Source organism: Eumetopias jubatus, unplaced genomic scaffold (genome assembly GCF_037043125.1).
Source record: "Eumetopias jubatus isolate StellerSeaLion01/CBP00866 unplaced genomic scaffold, mEumJub1_p1.0 scaffold_9, whole genome shotgun sequence".
In the NCBI taxonomy this organism is placed as follows: domain Eukaryota; kingdom Metazoa; phylum Chordata; class Mammalia; order Carnivora; family Otariidae; genus Eumetopias; species Eumetopias jubatus.
The window spans coordinates 63,985,817-64,010,173 of record NW_028274815.1 but is presented as its reverse complement, the minus strand read 5'-3'; the positions used below and the strand labels follow the sequence as shown (position 1 = coordinate 64,010,173).

The following is a 24,357-nucleotide window of genomic DNA, read 5'->3' as shown; positions in this document are numbered from 1 at the left end:
CTCTGATAAGCTTCCTCTCCTCTTATCATAGATAGGTATTATCTCTAAAACACTAATGCCAGAGTCCCAGGTAATGGGCAATTCAGCAGTGGAGATATGTGGGAACAGGCAGCTCTAACCAGCCTAACTCACTTCATACCACATAAGTAACTCTCAAGAGTAGTTATGGGGCTTACCAAACTTCTAAGGCTCTCAGCTTGGAAATATATGCCTGACGACTCATAACTATAAATAACGTGAATCCAACTAAGAGCTGATTCCCCCCCTTTTTTTTGCTTCCACCATTAACATATTTTATATATATTTTTTGTTGTTAATTTCTACTTTGATGGACATGAGAAGAATACCTTTCAATAAAGAAATTTAGGAAAATTATTGTCAGGCCTAAAGATAACATTCATAGACTGAATGCTAAACTGGACAGTTAATGAATAAGGTAATGAGACAGCATTGCAGGTTAAATAGTTCTTGTCTCTGTGCTAAAAACAAATAAAAATTCTTTAAGTTATAACTGATGTCTTGAAATTAAAGAAAAATATTTTTTAAATAAATGTTCTTCTAGCCTGTATAACTTACTATTTTGTGAATCAAACATTTCTTCCCAAATTAAGGAATCTTGATATTCATATTTCAAAAGTTGAGGATTTTTAAAAGTGTGAATAAATATAATTAAATATATCTTGTTTATAAATTTTTTATAAGTTCCTTCTTTTTTAAATTTTTTATTGTTATGTTAATCGCCATATATTACATCATTAGTTCTCGATGTAGTGTTCCATGATTCATTGTTTGTGCATAACACCCCGTGCTCCATGCAGAGTGTGCCCTCTTTAATACCCATCACCAGACTAACCCATCCCCCCAACCCCCTCCCTCTAGAACCCTCAATTTGTTTTTCACAGTCCATCGTCTCTCATGGTTCGTCTCCCCCTCCGACTTACTCCCCTTCATTCTTCCCCTCCTGCTATCTTCTTCTTTTTCTTTTTTCTTAATATATGTTGCATTATTTGTTTCAGAAGTACAGATCTGTGATTCAACAATCTTGCACAATTCACAGCGCTCACCATAGCACATAACCTACCCAATGTCTTATCACCCAGGCACCCCATCCCTCCCACCTCCCACCACTCCAACAACACTCAGTTTGTTTCCAGAGAGTAAGAATTCCTCTTATCAGTGAGGTCATATGATACATGTCTTTCTCTGATTGACTTATTTCACTCAGCATAACACCCTCCAGTTCCATCGAGGTCATTGCAAATGGCAAGATCTCATTCCTTTTGATGGCTGCATAATAGTCCATTGTGTATATATACCACATCTTCTTTATCCATTCATCTGTCGATGGACATCTTGGCTCTTTCCACAGTTTGGCTATTGTGAACATTGCTGCTATAAACATTGGGGTGCACGTACCCCTTCAGATCCCTACATTTGTATGTTTGGGGTAAATACCCAGTAGTGCAATTGCTGGATCGTATGGTAGATCTATTTTCAACTGTTTGAGGAACCTCCATACTGTTTTCCAGAGTGGCTGCACCAGCTTGCATTCCCACCAACAGTGTAGGAGGGTTCCCCTTTCTCCGCATCCCCGTCAACATCTGTCGTTTCCTGACTTGTTAATTTTAGCCATTCTGACTGGTGGGAGGTGGTATCTCATCGACGTTTTGATTGGATTTCCCTGATGCCGAGCGATGTTGAGCACTTTTTCATGTGTCTGTTGGCCATCTGGATGTCTTCTTTGGAAAAATGTCTGTTCATGTCTTCTGCCCATTTCTTGATTGGATTATTTGTTCTTTGGGTGTTGAGTTTCATAAGTTCTTTATAGATTTTGGACACTAGCCCTTTATCTGATATGTCATTTGCAAATATTTTCTCCCATTCTGTCGGTTGTATTTTGGTGTTGTGGACTGTTTCTTTTGCTGTGCAAAAGCTTTTTATCTTGATGAAATCCCAAGAGTTCATTTTTGCCCTTGCTTCCCTTGCCTTTGGCGATGTTTCTAGGAAGAAGTTGCTGCGGCTGAGGTCGAAGAGATTGCTGCCTGTATTCTCCTTTAGGATGTTGATAGACTCCTGTCTCACGTTTAGGTCTTTCAACCATTTGGAGTCTATTTTTGTGTGTGGTGTAAGGAAATGGTCCAGTTTCATTCTTCTGCATGTGGCTATCCAATTTTCCCAACACCATTTGTTGAAGAGACTGTCTTTTTTCCATTGGACATTCTTTCCTGCTTTGTCGAAGATTAGTTGACCATAGAGTTGAAGGTCCATTTCTGGGCTCTTGATTCTGTTCCATTGATCTATGTGTCTGTTTTTGTGCCAGTACCATACTCTCTTGATGATGACAGCTTTGTAATAGAGCTGGAAGTCCAGAATTGTGATGCCGCCAGCTTTGCTTTTCTTTTTCAAGATTCCTCTGGCTATTCGGGGTCTCTTCTGGTTCCATACAAATTTTAGGATTATTTGTTCCATTTCTTTGAAAAAAGTGGATGGTATTTTGATGGGGATTGCATTGAATGTGTAGATTGCTCTAGGTAGCATTGACATCTTCACGATGTTTGTTCTTCCAATCCATGAGCATGGAACATTTTTCCATTTCTTTGTGTCTTCTTCAATTTCTTTCATGAGTATTTTATACTTTTCTGAGTACAGACCTTTGCCTCTTTGGTTAAATTTATTCCTAGGTATCTTATGGTTTTGGGTGCAATTGTAAATGGGATCGACTCCTTGATTTGTCTCTCTTCTCTCTTGTTGTTGGTGTATAGGAATGTCACTGATTTCTGTGCATTGATTTTATATCCTGCTACTTGACTGAATTCCTGTATGAGTTCTAGCAGTTTTGGAGTGGAGTCATTTGGGTTTTCCACATACAGTATCATATCATCTGCAAAGAGTGAGAGTGTGACTTCCTTTTTGCTGATTTGGATGCCTTTGATTTCTTTTTGTTGTCTGATTGCTGTGGCTAGGACTTCTACTACTATGTTGAATAGCAGTGGTGATAGTGGACATCCCTGCTGCGTTCCTGACCTTAGGGGAAAAGCTCTAAGCTTTTCCCCATTGAGAATGATATTCGCTGTAGGTTTTTCATAGATGGCTTTGATGATATTGAGGTATGTACCCTCTATCCCTATACTCTGAAGAGTTTTGATCAAGAAAGGATGCTGTACTTTGTTAAATGCTTTTTCTGCATCTATTGAGAGGATCATATGATTCTTGTTCTTTCTTTTGTTAATACATTGTATCATGTTGATTGATTTGCAGATGTTGAACCAGCCTTGCAGCCCAGGGATAAATCCCACTTGGTCATGGTGAATAATCCTTTTAATGGACTGTTGGATCCTGTTGGCTAGTATTTTGGTGAGAATTTTTGCATCCGTGTTCATCAAGGATGTTGGTCAGTAATTCTCCTTTTTAATGGGGTCTTTGTCTGGTTTTGGGATCAAGGTAATGCTGGCCTCATAAAATGAGTTTGGAAGTTTTCCTTCCATTTCTATTTTTTGGAACAGTTTCAGGAGAATAGGTATGAATTCTTCTTGAAATGTCTGATAGAATTCCCCTGGGAAGCCATTTGGCCCTGGGCTTTTGTTTGTTAGGAGATTTTTGATGACTGCTTCAATTTCCTTAGTGGTTATAGGTCTGTTCAGGTTTTCTATTTCTTCCTGGTTCAATTTTGGTAGTTGATACAGCTCTAGGAATGCACCCATTTCTTCCAGGTTATCTAATTTCCTGGCATAGAGTTGCTCATGATATGTTCTTATAATTGCTTGTATTTCTTTGCTGTTGGTTGTGATCGCTCCTCTTTCATTCATGATTTTGTTGATTTGGGTCATTTCTCTTTTCTTTTTGATAAGTCTGGCCAGGGGTTTATCAATCTTGTTAATTCTTTCAAAGAACCAGCTCCTAGTTTCGTTGATCTGTTCTACTGTTCTTTTGGTTTCTATTTCATTGATTTCTGCTCCGATCTTTATTACTTCTCTTCTCCTGCTGGGTTTAGGCTTTATTTGCTGTTCTTTCTCCAGCTCCTTTAGGTGTAGGGTTAGGTTGTGTATTTGAGACCTTTCTTATTTCTTGAGAAAGGCTTGTATTGCTATATACTTTCCTCTCAGGACTGCCTTTGCTGTATCCCAAAGATTTGGAACAGTTATGTTTTCATTTTCATTGGTTTCTGTGAATTTTTTTAATTCTTCTTTAATTACTGGTTGACCCATTCATTCTTTAGTAGGATGCTCTTTAGCCTCCATGTATTTGAGTTCTTTCCGACTTTCCTCTTGTGATTGAGTTCTAGTTTCAAAGCATTGTGGTCTGAAAATATGCAGGGAATAATCCCAATCTTTTCGTACCTGTTGAGACCTGATTTGTGACATAGGATGTGATCAATTCTGGAGAATGTTTCATGGGCACTAGAGAAGAATGTGTATTCCATTGCTTTGGGATGGAATGTTCTGAATATGTCTGTGAAGTCCATTTGGTCCAGTGTGTCATTTAAAGTCTTTATTTCCTTGTTGATCTTTTGCTTAGATGATCTGTCCATTTCAGTGAGGGGGGAGTTAAAGTCCCCCACTAGTATTGTATTGTTGTCAATGTGTTTCTTTGCCTTTGTTATTAATTGCCTTATATAATTGGCTGCTCCCATGTTCGGGGCATAGATACTTACAATTGTTAGATCTTCTTGTTGGATAGACCCTTTAAGTAGGATATAGTGTCCTTCCTCATCTCTTATTACAGTCATTGGTTATAATCTAATTTGTCTGATATAAGGATTGCCACCCCAGCTTTCTTTTGGTGTCCATTAGCATGATAAATGGTTTTCCACCCCCTCACTTTCAATCTGGGGGTGACTTTGGGTCTAAAATGAGTCTCTTGCAGACAGCATATCAACGGGTCTTGTTTTTTAATCCAATCTGATAGCCTGTGTCTTTTGATTGGGGCATTTAGCCCATTTACATTCAGGGTAACTATTGAAAGGTAAGAATTTAGTGCCATTGTATTGCCTGTAAGGTGACTGTTACTGTATATTGTCTCTGTTCCTTTCTGATCTATGCTGCTTTTAGGCTCTCTCTTTGCGTAGAGGACCCCTTTCAATATTTCTTGGAGGGCTGGTTTCGTGTTTGCAAATTCCTTTAGTTTTTGTTTGTCCTGGAAGCTTTTTAACTCTCCTTCAATTTTCAATGACCGCCTAGCTGGATATAGTATTCTTGGCTGCATATTTTTCTTGTTTAGTGCTCTGAAGATATGCCAGTCCTTTCTGGCCTGCCAGGTCTCTGTGGATAGGTCTGTTGCCAGTCTAATATTTCTACCATTGTAGGTTACATATCTCTTCTCCCGAGCTGCTTTCAGGATTCTCTCTTTGTCTCTGAGACTCGTAAGTTTTACTATTAGATGTCGGGGTGTTGACCTATTTTTATTGACTTTGAGAGGGGTTCTCTGTGCCTCCTGGATTTTGATGCCTGTTTCCTTCCTTACATTAGGGAAGTTCTCTGCTATTATTTGCTCCAATATACCTTCTGCCCCTTTCTCTCTTTCTTCTTCTTCTGGGATCCCAATTATTCTAATGTTTCATCTTATCGTATCGCTTATCTCTCAAATTCTGCCCTCGTGATCCTGTAGTTGTTACTCTCTCTTTTTCTCAGCCTCTTTATTTTCCATCATTTGGTCTTCTATATCGCTGATTCTCTCTTCTGCCTCATTTATCCTAGCAGTTAGTGCCCCCATTTTTGATTGCACCTCATTAGTAGCCTTTTTGATTTCGACTTGGTTCGATTTTAGTTCTTTTATTTCTCCAGAAAGTGTTTTTCTAATAACTTCCACACTTTTTTCAAGCCCAGCTAGTATCTTTTTAGTCATGATTCTGAACTCTAGGTCCAACATCGTACTAATGTCCGTATTGAGTAGTTCCCTGGCTGAAGGTACTATCTCTTGTTCTTTTTGCTGAGGTGATTTTTTTTGTCTTGTCATTTTGTCCAGAGGAGAATAGATGAATGAGAGAACAAAATGCTAACGGGTTAACAATGTCCCCAGCAAATATACTCTATACAAATCAGAAAAGACCTGAAACCAGGGGAAAAGAAAGAGAAAGAAAGGAAAAAAAAAAGAGAGAGAAAGAGAAAAGAAAGAAAAAAAAAAAAGAGAAAAAGATAAATACAAAAACAGAACAATACGAAAAAAAAACGAATATGATCAAATATGATCAGGCTAGTGCATAGATCAGTGCCCCACACTAGATTTTGGGCGTATTTTGGTCTGTTAGAAAAAAGTGCCTCCTAAGATTTTAAAGGAAGAAAGACTTATATATGTACAAAATAATGATTGATACAATGAAGGGATGGAAGATGACTGTAAAGATGAAAATTATAAAAGATCTTATAAAAGGAATTGATATGATAAGAAGTTGTTTGAAAAAAGAAAGAAGATTTAAAAAAAAAGAAAGAAAAAGAAAAAACAAAGGGAGAGAATGTGATCAGGCAGGAGACTAGAACAAAGCCATACACTAGTGATTTAGGGTATATTTTGATCTGTTAGAAGAAACTGTATGTCAAAATTTTAAAGAGAGAACAATTTATATATATATGCCAAAAATAAGGCTAACTACTATGAAGGGATAAAATATGACTCTAAAAATGATAAATAAAAAATGTTTTTTTTAAAAAAAGGGATTGATAAGATGTTGGTTGAAAAAGGGAAAAAGAAAAATTAAAAAAAAAAGTTTAAAAAAATTAACTTTGAAAAACTAATGAATCATGGTAAAAAAAAGCCATGAATTCTATGTGCAGTATTCCCCCAGTGCTGGAGTTCTCCCATTCTCCTTGATTGGTAAACTTGGTCTTGGCTGGCTGTTTGTGCTGATCTTCTGGGAGAGCGACCTGTTGCCGTGGTTCCCAAATGTCTTTGCCGGAGGCAGAATTGCCCCGCCCTTGTCGGTCCCGGCTAAGCAAGCTGCTCGGGTTTGCTCTCAGGAGCTTTTGTTCCCTGCAAGCTCTGGTATAGCTTTGGAGGACCAGGGTGAAAATGGTGGCCTCCCAATCTCCACTCGGAGGAGCTGAGAACTTGGGGCCCCGCTCCTCAGTGCGCCCCCAGAGAAAAGCAGTCACTCCCGTCTCCCCGGTCTCTGGCCGCACTCCGTGCTCACCCGGCCTGTGACCGAGCATTTCTATGTCTGGCACCTGACCCCGTGTGGAGTCTCCAAACCCAGCAGATCCCTGCGGTGCGCTTCCGCACCGCTCCTGCCTGGGAAGGAAGGGGAGTCTCCCCGGATCTGCCGCTTGTTGGGTCCCTGCTGGAGGAGCAGTGGCCCGACTGGGCCGCAGTCACAGTTTATGGCAACCCCGAGCTGAGAGCCCACGCCTTGGCTCCGTCTCTGCAGCCGGCTTCCCCGCTCCGATACCTGGGAGCTCTGCCGCACTCAGGCACCCCTGGTCTTTCTGTGACCCCGAGGGTCCTGAGACCACACTGTCCCGCGAGGTTTCCACCCCCCGCTTAGCCACTGGTGCAATGTCCCTCAGCAGAGCCGGCTTCTAAATGTTCCGATTTTGGGCTCCGCAGCTCTAGCACTTGCCAGAAGCGGCCGATGGAGGCCCCCTCCCCCGCCGTCTATCCTCCCGAATATCGCCTCGGATTCACTTCTCCGCATGTCCTAGCTTCCAGTAACTGGTCGCTTCTCTGTTCAGAGAGTTGTTGCTACTCTCCTCTTGGACCTCCTGTTGAGTTCGTAGGTGTTCAGAATGGTTTGATCCCTATTCAGCTGAATTCCTGAGACCATACGAAATCCAGGTCTCCTACTCCTCCGCCATCTTGCTCCTACCTATCTTGTTTATAAATTTTGATTTTTTTCCCCTTAAATTAGTAACATCTGGCAGCTTTACTAATCTTCAGTATAGACAAGCAAGGCTATCGGCGATAGAGCATTTTTGTCCCTGCTGTATTTATTCAATGTAATTTAGTCAATGTAATGCATACTGACAGTATGACAAAAGATATGTAAAAGAATTTTGACATTCATCTCCACATTGCATAAACCCTGGAAGCTGAAACTTCCTAGGGAAGGTCTAATTCAGACAGGATGCCCAATAGTTAACAATTTCTGAGGAATGAAGCTCCTATTTTTATACACTGGACCACAGGAAAGTAATACCGAAAACTTGGCAATGCTCTAAGTTCTCATCCTGGCCTTTCCCAAACTGTGTACCATAGGTAAGTCCTTCAATATTTTGGGGCCTATAATGTACAAAATGAGGAAGTTGAAGACATCATGGGTCCCCAAGTTTCTACTTCAAAGTCCCTTTTAAAAATTTATTCAAAAACTTTTTAATCTAATTTTAGACTTACAGAAATGTTCAAGAATAGTACAAAGAGTTTCTTATATCTCTCATGCTGCTTCCTTTAATGTTAATATCTTGCATTACCATAGTAAAATTATCAAGAACACAAAGGTAACACTGGTACAATATTAATTAAACCACAGACCTTATTCAAATTTTACCAATTTCCCATGTTATTTTTCTTCTCTAGGATTCTACAGTGTCCCACATTACATTTAGTTGTTATTCGTACGTATTATACAATCTATGGCAGTTCCTCAGTCTTTCCTTGCCTTTCATGAAGATGACACATTTGAAGAATATTGATCAGTAATTTTGTAGGAGGATGACCCTGAATTTGGGATCGGATGTTTTGTCATGTTTAGATTGAGATTATGCATTCTTTTCAAAAGTACCACAATAATATCATACCCCTCTCAGGGCATCATATCAAGGTTCACGATGTTGATATGTGTTATTCCTGGTGATGTTTACCTTGATCACTTGGTTAAGATGGTGTCTGTTGGGTTTCCCCACAGTAAAGTTATTCTTTCCTTTTGTACTTCTTAAGTATCTTGGGGGACATGCTTGAGACTATGCAAATCTTTTCCTCATCAAACTTTTCCCCTAGTTTTCCCTAATTTTAGTATTCATCAATGGATCTTCTCTACAACAATTATTGCTGTAGTGACTGACTAAGGAATATCCTTTATTTCTCTCATTCCTCCCCATACATATTCGTTAGAATTTTACGAAAGGAAGACCTGTCATGTCTCCTCCATTTATTCATTAATCTGATTATTTATTTATATCAATAAGTTTCCATGAACATTTATTTTATTCTATGAGTTCTATTCCAATGCTCTTTATTTACTCTATTGAAAAGTTGTTCCAGCTTTGAACATTAGGGGCTCTTCCATGTTGGTTCTTGTGTTCTTCTTCCTTCCCTCCCTCCCTCCCTTCCTTCCTTCTTTCCTTTTTAATTTTCTTACACTCTGGGACCAGAAGTTTCAGACTACTCTTATATTTTCCTGCCACAGTTTTGGAATCAAGCATTTCTTTAAGGAGCTCTAGTTCTTTTTTATTGGAGAATGGTGTTTATAAACAAAGATCTGGGATCTAGGTGTGCTCACTGTTACCAGGATGTCATGGCTTCTAGGCCATGTCCACAGACAAAACTAGGAAATAGATTTTTATGTACTAACCCCATATGAGTTCAAGTGTGTGTATATATACCACATCTATTTTTCTATTTATTGATCAAAACCCATGAGTTTATACTGATGCCTCCAATTCAAATCTGACACTACCTGGCTCATTCTAGCCTTCTTCTTTTCCTTATTTATAATTTCTTTTCCCAAAAGTGAGAAAGCTGGCTCTCATTCTATTCACACTATATTTTCTGATTTGTTCAATTTTACCATACACATAAAATAGTTTCAGAATTGCTAAATCATACTGCTATGAAAAACATTTTAAGGACTAGAGTTCATTTTTATCTTTAGCCTGACAGTATCCAATCATGACACTGTTTTCCACAGTTACTTATATCGGTTCTTAATTTCCCCACTCCATTTAGTTTAGATGTGTTACTCATTTGTAATACAGTTAACTTCATTTGTACTACAGCTAGGTTCATTTGTTAGTATTTGTATTCCATTTTTGGTTCTTATCACATCCTGATTAGTTTTAAATGTTTGTTTATTTTGGGCACATATGAATAGTAACAGGATCATTTTTTATTATTTCTTTTTTTTCATTTTTTATTATTCTTGCAAAGGACTCTGTTTATTTTCAATTGTTGACTAATAAGAAATTGTATTTATTAAGTGGCAAGTTTCCCTGTTTATTTTCTGTACTAATTAAAGTCATAGAAAATTGCAAAAAAATATTCCAACATTATTCTGAGTTGATTTAACTTCTGACCAAAATAAAGGAAAAAATTAACAATCAGTTATCTCATATAGTATTGAGAAGTACATAATTTTAATTAAGTTTAAAAAAATTGCAGGGAGCCTGGGTGGCTCAGTTGGTTAAGCAACTGCTTTCGGCCCAGGTCATGATCCTGGAGTCCCAGGATCAAGTCCCACATCAGGCTCCCTGCTCGGCGGGGAGTCTGCTTCTCCCTCTGACCCTCTTCCCTCTCGTGCTCTCTATCTCTCATTCTCTCTCTCTCAAATAAATAAATAAAATCTTTAAAAAAAAATTGCAAATAGTTCCCCTTACTATTTTCATAGATGCAAAGGATAAAACACTGGAATCGATTATTTAAAAGAATGCATCCCCATTTATGATTCAATCCTAAATCACAGAGTTTGGGAACATCAGTAGAAGAGGCCCAATTGCCTGTATCACACCTGACTGACAAAGCCACTCCCTGGGGAGAGATAAAGAAAGGGCCATAGATGTAAACAAGGAGCTGGAGAAACAGGTTATGGGATCATACTCAATCTTCCTATTTGTCAAAGTTATTTAAGTCAGACCTTGAAATCATAAACATTGTTTTTTTTCTTCTGACCATAGTTTTAATTCTCAAATTCTAGTATGTGAAATGGAAATCATAATGATTTAAGTTAATGTAATATTTTGTAGTTATACAAAATACTAAATTCTGAAAGTTAGAATTCCTCAGGTTTAGCAATCTAAAAAGATTTTAAAATGAAGTTGATGGGTTTGCTAAAAAAATTTTCTAAGAAAATGATGCATGTGTTATAGTAATTTTTAGCAAAATATGCCTCAAGTAATCTCATTTCAACCTCTTATTTTAGAAAAATATTTTGTGTACTCTCCAGTCTTTATTTGAATTGTACATATTAATAGCCACAATTAATGTGGAAATAATATAAAGAGAAATACATTATCTTGATTTATAGCTGGAGATTGGTAAGTCTCATTGCCATTTTGGTTGAACTGCACATGTACCCTGGCTCAGAATTTGGAATCTCCCACATAGATTGTATTCTGATTAATACTGAATTGAGATATCTTTCTATAACTTGTTATTTGGTTAAATTCAAGTGAACCTGAGATGCTGGTTAAAGTTATAGGGTTGTGTTAAACCCAAACCCTGGCATTTTTTTATACCTCAACTGTGAGGATTGTGTGTTACACGGGAGAACATTAGAAGGAGTTGAACATACGTGCAAATAAGAGAATATTTCCACTGAAATTACAAGCCCCACAATTATTCTTGTTTTCTTTGAGATTAGGTAATCTGACTTTTCCTGAAATAGATTTTAAATAAGTAAAATGTCTCACTTTCTAATGCTATATTTTTGGTTCAGAGAGGGGGGGAAAACATTTGTAAAAAATGTAAAAAAAATAAAAAAAATTTTACTCCCATAAAAAATTGGGAGTACTCCATTAGGGAGTACTCATCCAATTGACCCAATAGTGGCATTTTATAGTGCCCTCCCTCATTTGGCACACAAAACTAGCCATGATTATAGACGATCGTCTGATAGTAAAATGTCATGATATTACTAATAAGAATGATGATAAATACACTCCTACAAAAGATGAGATACCTCAAGTGTGAGGATTGTGTTATATGGGAGAACATTAGAAGGAGTTGAACTTAAGTGCAAATAAGAGAATATTTCCACTGAAATGACAAGCACCACAATCATTCTTTTTTTCTTTGAGATTAGGTAATCTGACTTTTTCTGAAACAGATTTTAAATAAGTAAAATGTCTCACTTTCTAATGTTATATTTTTGGTTCAGAGAGGGGGAAAATCATTTGTAAACCTAAAAAAACTATCTAATATTTTACTTTTTTGAATTATCATAATTTCTTAAATAATGTCTAAAATATCCATAGTTTGCTTATTGTTACTCATAATGAGATTACTAATTCAGAGAGTCATAATCCATGAACATTAGTCTTGACAGTGGGATGCATTTTTTTTCTCCTTTTATTGTTGTAAAGAAATATCACATTCATCATTTTAAGTTTATCGATTAGGATTTTAGTGTTAGGAATACAGATGTTAAAACCCTTTGGTACTAGTCTTATATTTGGAATAATATCATATTCTCTATTTTCTCACCAAAAGAATGGGAACTCTAAACTTTTAATAACTAATGGAGTCCCTTACATTAACACAGCAACCTATAATTAATTTCTTTTTTTTAAAGATTTTATTTATTTATTTGACAGAGAGAGAGAGGCAGTGAGAGAGGGAACACAAGCAGGGGGAGTGGGAGAGGGAGAAGCAGGCTCCCCGCTGAGGAAGGATCCCGATGTGAGGCTAGATCCCAGGACCCTGGGATCATGACCTGAGCCGAAGGCAGATGCTTAATGACTGAGCCACCCAGGCGCCCCTATAATTAATTTCTAATATAAGAATGTGCCCTGTTTTAGGTCATACCTCATCTCCTATCTGCTGATAATCAGAAGTTCAGTGAATATTTTTTTTCCTTTTACAAATGAAGTTAAATAATTCCCATAATGGATTTCTACCACTTTCTTGAGTGTGATGTTTAATTTGCTGTTGCAAATTTCTCACCCTTAGCCACATTCACACACTCATTTAATGTTTCCATAAAGTTTCTGAGATTTTTGTTCTGGAAAGTATTACTCTGAAGTTGACTCACATCAATTATCTCATGTCTGATTTGAACTCTCAGCAATAAAATTGCTTTAAAAAAGGGGCTGCTTAAAAAACAAAAAAAGAAAGAAAGAAAGAAAAGGAGAAAGCTGCTTAGCCCACACTAGTCTTCTCAATACTATTCTTCAATAAAAGGAACTCGGTCTACCTGGGAAGTGGCTGTTGTCAGAGCTGGGGCACAGAGATGTACAGTGTGATCCTGAAACATCTTGAGTTGCCAGTAAGACCATACATAAAAGGAAATGGGGGCATATTGAAAGAACACAGGAGCTAACTCAAAGCTGCCAAATGCTAAAGTTGACACAAATTTAGCAACAAAATAATAATAATAAAAATATTGGATTATAAGAAAGAGAATAAAATAAATATGTGAATCCATATCAATATATGAATGAGTGAATAAATAGTCACATAAATGTGGAAGAAGAATTGGCTCCTCGTTTACAGGAAAATTCCAGTTAACAAATGTAGCAGGGATAAACAAAATAGAAATTCATCATTAAACATATACCACAAAAATAGTTATGGCAGACATGAATTATCATCCATGGATGCTAAAATTAGTGGGGAAGAGTATGATGAGGAACAGGATCTTTGGATAGCCTTAAAGTAGCCTCACAAGAAACTTGTTAATTACAAAAAGAAGAATTATAACTTTCAAGTGAAAGAAACTGGCTGACACCACATTAGCCATATGATCAAAGTTAACATTACCAGCAAGAAGATATATTAACCTCATGTACTTCATGATATGGTGCAAAGAGAAAGGCAAATGATTCCTGTAATATTCTTGTCCAAAATGTATAACATCAATGCAATCATGAGAAAACATAGCACAAATCCAAATTGAACGTCATTCTACATATAACTGGCCTGGAGTCTTCAAAAGTGTCAAGGTTTTGAAAGACATAGGGAGACTGTGGAAATGAGGAACTATCCTAGAAGGAAAGTAAGGAGTATGACAACCAAACAGAGCATCAGATTCAGGATTGGATTCTGAATCAGAAAAAGGGCAATGGTGGGAAAACTTTTAAAATTCATATAAGATCAGTAAATTCCTTAATAGTATTATATCAAAGTTAGTTTTCTCTTCGTGATAGTGTTACAAAGGTTTTTAAGATGTTAATATTAGGGAAAGCTAGGTGAAGAATATATGGGAAGTATTGCATGGAGCACTGGGTGTTATACGAAAACAATGAATCGTGGATCACTACATCAAAAACTAATAATGTATTGTATGGTGACTAACATAATATAATAAAATTAAATTAAATTTTAAAAAAAGAATATATGGGAAGTTTCTTTACTGTGTTTGCAGTTTTTTTGTAGGTCTACAGTTATTTCAAAATAAAATGTCAAAAAGACAAAGGTCTGCTTATGCAGGTTCCCTCCCATACTTCTAGAGTTGGGACAAGATATCAAAAGATGCCTTAAGATAGTAAATCAGCTGAGATAATCCTTCCAAGCTTAAGTGATATGAGGAGAACCCCTTAAAAGAGAAAACAAAATCTGGAAATGTATTAATACATTCTTATGCTCTGTTTGTAAAATGCCATGTAGTTGTCCCTTGAACAATGTGGGGACTAGGGTACCCGACAACCAATGCAGTTGAAAATCCATGTATAACTTTTGACTTCCTCAACGCTTAACTACTAATAGCCTACTGTTGACTGGAAACCTCCAGTAACAGTAAACAGTTGGTGAACACATACTTTGTAGGTTTATCAGTATTTTACACTGTTTTCTTGCAACAAAGTAAGCTACAGAAAAAAACAATGTTATTAAGAAAATCATGAAGAAGAGAAAATACATGTATGGTGCAATACTATAAAAAAATCCATGTGTAGGGGCACCTGGGTGGCTCAGTCGGTTGAGTGTCTGACTCTTGGTTTCAGCTTGGGTCATGATCTCGGGGTCGAGAGCTCAAGCCCCGTATCAGGTTCCCCGCTCAGCATGGAGTCTGCTTGTCACTCTCCCTCTGCCCTCCCCCTGCTCTCGCTCTCTCTCACTCTCTCTCTCAAATAAATAAAATCTTTAAAAAAATCCATGTGTAAATGGACCTACACAGTTCAAACCCATGTTGTTCAAGGGTCAAGTGTGTAAGTATACACATATGAATACATAGATAATATAAATACAGATTAGATGATACAAATAGAGATATCAGGGATATTTCTGTTCTCTTTTCATGCAAAAGCAATGAAAAATAAAGAGGTATTCTTTAAAGATAAGCAGTCTTTTACAATCCATATCCATCTTTTATTCAATTTAATAATTATGTAGTTTAGCACAACCCACAAGTAAGAAGAGACATGGCGCTTGTTGGGCCTTTTTGGATTTTGAAGGCAATATTTGCCATATTTGGGTGTGATGCTTTGGTCTGGCTACCCATTTTGAATAAGATTCAGAGTATAAACTACTCTGCAGCAGTTCCAAGTTCAGATGCAAGGTATTTTATATATATATATATAATATTATATTATATTTTCAGGCATTATAATTAAATGACAAAATGGTATTCAAAGTGTCTGCGACAAACTCAGGTGTTATATAGAATCTATGGAAAACTACAATATGAAAATCACAACACAAGTTTTGGCATGAGGTCATGCCTTCCCATGCTTAAAAACATTTCCTCTATTTGAAAAGCTGCTGGGCCCTCGTAGAGACTTCACACCTACCATGAAACAGCAAATGTTTATGTGACCCACAGTGCCTACTATGACTTGAGCTTTGTATGATCCATCAAATTATAAAATTAGGTATGCAGAGCAGCCTTATATTGAAAAATGAAAATAGGATATAGAAGCCTGAACAAGTCTAGAAGGCACTAGGAAGCTGCATGAGGGGATGGCTCAGACTCCCATGGTACCTGTTCTTACTGCTTTGCTGCCTCTACCTCCACCAACATTTGTAGCCTCGTGGGAAGTTCTCTATAATCAGTTAACAGATGAAGTAGTATGGACCTGTTCTTAGATGAATCTGTTGGTGCAGTGGTGCCAGTTAGAAGCGGATTTATAGAATTACAGTCATTCCCAGGGCTAATCTTGATGAAATCTTCCCAGGATTTAGAATAATGTCAGTTGATACATCTGCTTATCTACTTCACATAGGAGAGAAATCCTGAAGCACAAAGCTCCATCAATTTATGGACAGTGCCTAATAATTGGCAGCTCAGAATAGGAAAAACGACACCAGCAGACTTAGAACTAGGAATTTAAAGGGAGAGGTAGATGGATAAACTATCAAAATTATCACAGACTGTGAAGATGTTTGTATCCAAATATATGCCTACTCAGATCACATGGAAATAAACATTTGTGTTACTTCATCAGGTCATGATCCCGATCAATCTACTGTGGGAGAGTCTCTTAATAATTAGGTAGAAGAAATTTCCCATTCTTTGGATTTCACTTTCCCAACCATTCTCCTGCTCTCACAATGCACACAATAGGCCAATATCATGAACTTCCTATTCCAAGGCTGATTTGCCACCAGCACTGGTGAGTGCTCACCTGCCAATAGCAGAAGCCAATGTCCTGCCCCCAATAAGCCACCTCCCTGATGAGACGAGGACACCAGCACCATGTGGTGACAAGCTGATTTTCATCATGGCGGAGGGAGCAATTTTTCCTCTACGGAATAGAAATAGAATCTAGATAAGGACTGTCTTCCCTGCCTAGGCCACCACAGGCTTTCAGAATGACTTCCTCATCACCATACGACACCCAGCATTTCTTCTGATTAAAACAAAAACAAAACAAACAAACAAAAACCCTCATATTGTAATGAAGATAGTATGGCAATAGACTGCCTCTGGCAAAATTCCTAAGTTTTAGGGTGTATCCCATCATCCAGACACAGATAGCTTGATAGAACAGTATAACAGCTGCTGAAGACTCTGTTATAGTACCAATGGGGAGATAATACACTGAAACTAGAATGCTGTCTTTTGAGATAGAGTACATACCTTAAAACAGCAACCAATATGGGGCGCCTGGGTGGCTCAGTCATTAGACGTCTGCCTTCAGCTCAGGCCATGATCCCAGGGTCCTGGGATCGAGCCCCGCATCGGGCTCTCTGCTCGGTGGGAAGCCTGCTTCTCCCTCTCCATTCCCCCTGCTTGTGTTCTCTCTCTCACTGTGCCTCTCTCTGTCAAATAAATAAATAAATCTTAAAAAAAAAAAAAAACAGCAACCAATATGTGGTGCCATCTTTTTCAACATTAGAATGCATGTGTTCAAGAAAGGAGGGGCACAGGGTGAGAATGACTCCCCTAACTTTTTCACCTAATAACCCACTTGAGGAATTTCTACTTCCTACCCTTGCAGCTGTTAACTCAGTAGATTTTAGGTTTTAATGCCCAAGAAAGAATGTTCCACTAAGAAGCACAATCAAATTCGGTAAGTTGGCAGCTAAAGCTACTTCTCATCCAGTATAGTCTCTGATGCTGTGCTGCTGAAGAAAAATGACAGGTAATGGTGCTACATTGGACAAGGTGATTAGATTACTCCAAGCCAATTGAAGCAATAAGGTGTGTAGCTGGAACCAAAGGAATTCATGAAGATTCTTAATAGTTCTTTACCCAAAAGATCACCATATACTCAGATTATGTGGAAATAAACATTTGGGTCATCCTTTCAAATAATGAAACTCATTCAGCAAGGTGCTGAAAGCAATTGAATAAAAATTGGAATAGGTTGTGAAAGAAGAAAGATATAATTATCAACCCAAGCCTAATGGCTTCTAATCCATAGAAGTAGGCCTGTATCAGCTAGGCTTTACATTGCTTTTTCTCCATCAATTACTTGATATTAAGAACACTGATAGGGTTAATAGTTTAAGTTTTAGGTGACAGTATTATGAAACTGAGACACATTATGGTTATATAATAACTGATAGGACTTGTATGACCTCTGAGTTCAGACAAAGCTTTCCATTTGGTTAGAAGCTAAAAGTGGGTATGTCAAAGGTATGATAGATTATGCTGGAGGGCGCCTGGGTGGCTCAGTCGTTAAGCGTCTGCCTTCGGCTCAGGTCATCATCCCAGGGTCCTGGGATCGAGTCCCACATCGGGCTCCCTGCTCTGCGGGACGCCTGCTTCTCCCTCTCCCACTCCCCCTGCTTGTGTTCTTGCTCTCGCTGTCTCTCTCTCTGTCAAATAAATAAATAAAATCTTTAAAAAAAAAAAAAAAAGATTATGCTGGAATACTGTCCATTTGTCCTTACAAGTTTACTCTCCATCCTGCTCTGTGCCCTTAGGATGCTAATCCCTATGCGCCACATAAATTGGGCTAATCCCTATGGGCCACATACCTTGTCCTCTGACTTCTGATTGGTTTGGGGCAGTAAGAGGCAGAAGATCAGACGGAATCAGAAGGAATCAGAAGGAATCAAAATCAACTCTATCTTTACTGGGCAGTCAATAATCAATACCATAAACCACAGCTCCTGTTAGCTGTTTCCTGCAGCTACTGGCCTAATCAGTTTCTGATAATTTCTAGCTCTATTTGCATCTTTGGGTCTAGTGAAGGTAATGGCTTCCACTCAACTGTTTCTTGAATGAGGATTCTTCCTAATTCCACCCACATATTTATAAGAAGTTATTTTATTAAAATATCCTCAATCACTCTATGGATATCATCTGTTTTCTTAAAGAGAAACCCAACTGATTCTGTAATGTATGTTACAGGTATATCTTTAATTGGGTAATTTCTTAGTATTTTTACTGGTATTGATGCACTTGTATTTAAATATTCTTAATGTACTTGCATCAAACATCATTTTCCTTGTAATTTCAACTTTTGTTTTAATGCTTAGAAAGCTATTTTATCCTGATGTCATTTTTTTGAAAGGTTTATTTATTCATTATGAGAGGGAGAGAGAGAGAGAGAACAGGCAGGAGGGGCAGAGAGAGAGAGAGAGAGGGCGAGAGAATCTCAAGCAGACTCTATTCTGAGCACAGCCCCACATGGGGCCTGATCTCAAAACCATGAAATTATGACCTGAGACAAAATCAAGAGTGGGTTGCTTAACCAATTGTGACACCCAGCTGTCCCCATTTAATGTTGGTTAGATATTCATCTGTGGGGCACCTGGGTAGCTCAGGCGGTTAAGCATCTGCCTTCGGCTCAGGTCTTGATCCCAGAGTCCTGGGATTGAGCCCCATGTTGGGCTTCCTGCTCAGCGAGGAGCCTGCCTCTCCCTCTCCCTCTGCCCCACCCCTTACTCATGTTCTTTCTCTCAGTCTCTCTCTCTCAAATAAATAAAATCTTTAATAAATAAATAAGTAAATATTCATCTGTATTCCTTTTAGTACAGTTATAGTTTTATTTCACAATAAATATTTAATCCAATTGAAAAAAAACTATATAAAGTAAAAATAGTAAGGCAGAAAACTGATTTTCTTTCTTTTATCTTCCAAATGGATCCAGTTACTTATCAAGTATTTCAGCAGTTACCATTTATCAAATTATTATGTTTTGGGATGTATTCCTTGTTTTTTCATAGGGTTATTGGAAGAATCAAGTACCCAATCAAGATTTAAGAAATCTTAAAGAAATAAAAAATATTACTCAAAAATGTTTAACTCATTAATTAGATAGGAGATTGGCCCCCCAAATACTATATGATCTATTTCCCTTTTTGAAGCAAGTGAATATCTAAATGACCCAACTCAAATAATTATCTATTTATTTAACTTAGCAATTTTGTTCAAATTTCACAAGGGTGGAACCACTTGGGTTTTCATTTTGCATACCAGATTTATGATCTCTAGAATAATTGAATACTGTTTTATGACCTAAAAACATAAATATAAGTAGCACATGGTCATTGAAAGATTGAAGAAAATACATAGTCTGCAGATTAGGTTGGTTCAAAATTAAGCTTCAGTTAGAATTTAAATCAGAAGCAAAATTATAAAGCAGAGTGGGATATGGAATGGAAACTGAAATATTTACTTACATTCCAAATGGTAGTTTTACCATACAATCTTCAATAAGATCTTACTCTGTACAGTAGGAAAAAGTCTAGGGAGGTGATGGCTGAACTTCTCAACACAATTTCTCTATGCAAAGAAGTATGTGTGAGGCAATCAAAACCTGGTAACAAATCCAGAGGGTGGTTGAGTAAATTTTAGGAATTACTAAAACTAAAATTACGTGAGTAGCAAAGTATGGATTGAGAAATAAGAAAATTGGGGTACATGTCACTGATATGTCTACACAACATAATAATTTCTTTTCTCTATTGGTTGACTGTTTTTTGGTTTTGACTTTTGTCTTCTTTTTTGGTATAAAGTGTAGCACTATAAGAAAACTTATTTATCTGTAGAATCTCACTTATTGAATAAAGAATACATTTTTTTCCAGCAAAATGTATTCAGACCCCAAATCCCTCAAATTCTAAAAGATGGTTTCATAGAAGCTGCCACTACGCTGATTGTGTTTTATTCTTTAAGAAGACATCCGTATACTTGAAATTTATCCAGGTGGAGGTAGAATACATACAAAGAAATTTCACTTGTAGATCATAGGGGTGATTGAAATTTCATCAGCAAAATAAAACTTTGGGAAAATATTAATTTTAGAAAATGATCTGTGAATCCTTTTGTATTTGGAAAATAACAAATATGTTAGAATAAATTGATAACTCTTTTCTTTGGCAAATTTTATTCTTATAGTCTCAGGAAAAGTTGAAAACCTAAGGGAATAAAACCCTTTAATTTCTGTAAACATATGTACTAAGGTTTTGCTATGATAATACCGTATAGCAAAAACCCTACTATGGTGGTTTACAATATTAGACATGGATTTCACATTCATATGTCTACTGGCTGGGCTACCATTCAATTTATTTTGTCTGAGCTTAAATAGGCTGAATGACATTATGAGCTTTGGATTCAGATCAGGTCTACTTCACATACAGTCATTCCAGGATCCAATCTAAGAGAGTAATGGATACATGGGGTGTGCTTGTCTACTGTCTCAGCTCAGAACTGGCACACTATCACTGATGTTCATATCCACTGGCCACAGCCAGTCACATGGCCAAATTCTAAGCCCATGAGGACAACTTCCATGGAAAGAAGGCAGTGAATATTTGATGAACCGTAATCTAAGCTACCGCAATGTGGATGAGCTAGTTCAAATTCACTACTAGAGGAAGATAAAATGATAGATTCTGCATTAGTGACCAACATTCAATAAATCTGAGAGGAAATGACACCGTTGGATACTTGGTCTAATCAAGGACTTACACTATGTTTGGGTACAGAAAACAGCATCATACTATATAGTAATCTCTTTGTTTGCCAAAAGGTCTTGGAAATTTAAAGTGAAATTTATGATAGTAGAATCAGAGTAAAAATAGTGCACAATGTTCTTAATTAAGAGATGGTTTGGCAAACTTTTCATTGTCAAAATGCAAATGAATAAAATTGCGGAGGCTATCAATCTAAAACTTTTTCATCAAATTATTTTCCTAAAAATGTCATCTACGTTATATTTGTTAATTCAAATGTACTTAACTGCATAACTTCTCTAACTTATACATGCAGTAATGTAACCTATTTTTATTTCTCATTATAGATCAAATGTTTGGCCCTTCTGCATGGTCCAGGTACAATCCTTTTTTTCCCTGGCATTAGGACAATGTGGTTTAATATGATTCAAGGTAAAATGATGATTCCAAATATAGAAAAACAATGTTAAAATTGTTTACTAACTTCTATATTTGTAATTCTTTAAATTTTAATCCCCTCCAAAAAATCATTAAAATATCATTTTCTATTTGGTAAAATGCTAAACCACTTTCTATAGCATGCTACTTGATTTTATTAATTGATACAGTCTCGTTGAATGGATTTTATACTTATTCCACCTTCAATATCCAACTAATATGCCACTTTCTCCCTGAAGCTTTTTCCAGATACAATGACCTACATTGATCTCACCTGCCTCCGACATCTTTTGTTTTTGTAAATGCTGTTACTGTTCTTTGATGCTTATGTGCATATATGTTATTCTCTCTCTGAAGTAGAAAGGCTTTGATTATCTTATTCCCAACTTATACTGGCAAAGCAATAACCATTATTTATTATTCAAATGTCTCATCATTCTGGGGTGACTGGCCTTAGCTAGGCAGTTGTCCCATGGGGTCTGTGATGCAGTTGCAAGCTGACAGCCCCTGGGGACTAAAGTCAACTCAAAGCCCACCTCAGTCAAGAGTCTGGTGGTTGATGCTTGCTATGAGCTAGGATAGTACTGGGAGTTCTCAGCCAGAACTCCTACACATGGTTTCTTCATGTGGCTGGGACTTTGACACAGCATGGCAGCTGGATTCGAAGGGTGGATGTCTCATGAGAGAGAAAGGCAGATGGAAACTGTGTTACATTTCTGAACTAGTCTCAGAAGTCACACACTGAGATCTCATTTTAAAATGACATTCTAACCTCATCTGCCTGCACTAGACTCCTCATACCCATTCCATGTTCCACTATCAAACAGGGCTAGGCAAAAAAAGATTTTTTTAAATTTAATAGACAAATGAAGCCAGTGTTTTGATTCTGTTAATTATAGTTGCCTAAGGCTTATATTACTCTTTCAATGTCTATAATTTTCCATAGTTAACTTTTTAATTAATAAATATATATTATAAAATGAAACTTAATTGGGTATTTTACTTCACCTAGATTTAATAATTTAGAAAAAGTTGGAAAAAGCAAGCTTAAATCCCATTATGAAGCGGATATCAGACACATAATTAACAAGGCTGTATAGAATTTGTCAGGATATAGCAGAAAGCTGTACTCTGAATTATGCCTGGGAATAAAATTTAATATTCAGAATAACCAAATTCACCAGGAAAAACTAAGGACTTATTTTTGTTTTATTGCAGTTCAAGTTGTTAATTGGTTTTCAAGTATAAGTAGACTTATTTCGGTTTAGATCACTTATTGATATAATATACTTTCCATCGTGTTTGAAGTCTTCACTTGCAGTGGTGTACATGTTCACGTCCCTAGGATCCTGGTTAAGAGAGTGAGTGGAGACTGAAGTTCAGTCTGTGCTCTGTTTGCCAAGTCATATACTTTGGCACCAGGCTGTACGGAATACATTTGGGAGGTGCTCTCTGAAATTTGCACAAAAATGATGCCATATGGGCTAGTAAAGTCCCTGATGATGAGACATGATGTTACAGGAATTTCCTTCAAAGAAAATTGTGTAATAGAAAAGTTACTACTATCTTGGTATAAAAAACAGATGTAGTTTGAATCTTAGCTCTGTCACTTAAGGTACTGTGACTTTGAGAAGGTGATGCACCTTCAGTTTCCTCACATGGAAAATGGAAATATCCATTCCTATCTTGCAGAGTTGATATGACAAATGGAGCTAATAATCCATGAGAAGCATGAAACACAGTGTCTAATAGGGTAGGGATTAATTAAATAGTATCCATAATATATTCTAAGAAGAGTGTTGTCATAAACTTTTAATCCTTGGTTCTGTGTTGGTTTTTTGATAGATACAGAGCTCTGCAATTCTATTTTGGGTATGTAGTTATATAACTCACTGGTTAAAGCCACTGAAGGAATAATAAAGGAAAGCAGTATAATTCAATTCAGGAAAAACACTCCTAAACGAAATACTAAGCATTTGTGTAAGAATTGGTCAGTTTGGGTTTTCAAAATTTTCACATTTTCAAAATTAGTTTCCTAATTTTCTATGTAGTTCTCAAAATCTAGCCTGGCACAGAAAGAATTCTCTGTGTAAAATCACATCCTGTGATATCTTCCTGTAGGCAAGAGCCTTCACCCGCTGGAAGGATCCAGTTAGGTCCTGGCTCTGCCCCACCTCTTGTTGAGCCACATCCTGCTACAAATGCAACAGTCATCAGAACTGATAAAACTCAGGGTTAAAAATAAAGATGAACTTAAATAACAGCACATATAAGATGTATGCTTCCACTATATACAGGTAAAAAAAAAAAAAAGACAAACCCAAATATGTGCTTAGAACATAAATCTGACTGAATCATTGCCTCTTTAAATGGTGTACTTCTAATGATCCCTATTGTCTTAAATCTTAAATAATTAATTAGAACTGTTTCACAGTGGAAAATGACATGGCTACCTGTTTCTTAATAAACATGAAGTGATTTAAAATATTTCTCAGGCAAATTACAAATATGTTTCATAGATGACTACAATTTTAATAACTGCACAATGCAACCCACAGCATTTAAAGTTCTTACCAAAGTCTACAAGACAAAGCCTTATCTCTCCTAGCTCCTCTTGTATGATTGTTTCCCTTGCTCATTATGCTCTAATCATGCCAATATTTCAGGTCTTCAAAAATGTGTAGCCTTAGGACCTTTGTACAAACTGGTTCTTCTAATGCTCTTCCTCCTACACTTTGCCCATATCATGTCTCAGCTTAAATTTCCATTCAT

The 24,357-nt window shown here is 37.0% G+C and overlaps 1 pseudogene; it reads right to left on the bottom strand.

Annotated features, from left to right (window-relative positions):
* The window catches only part of LOC114198528 (proteasome maturation protein-like), a 28,022-nt pseudogene extending 6,150 nt beyond the window's left edge, over positions 1-21,872 (bottom strand).
* Positions 21,873-24,357: the final 2,485 nt, after the last annotated feature.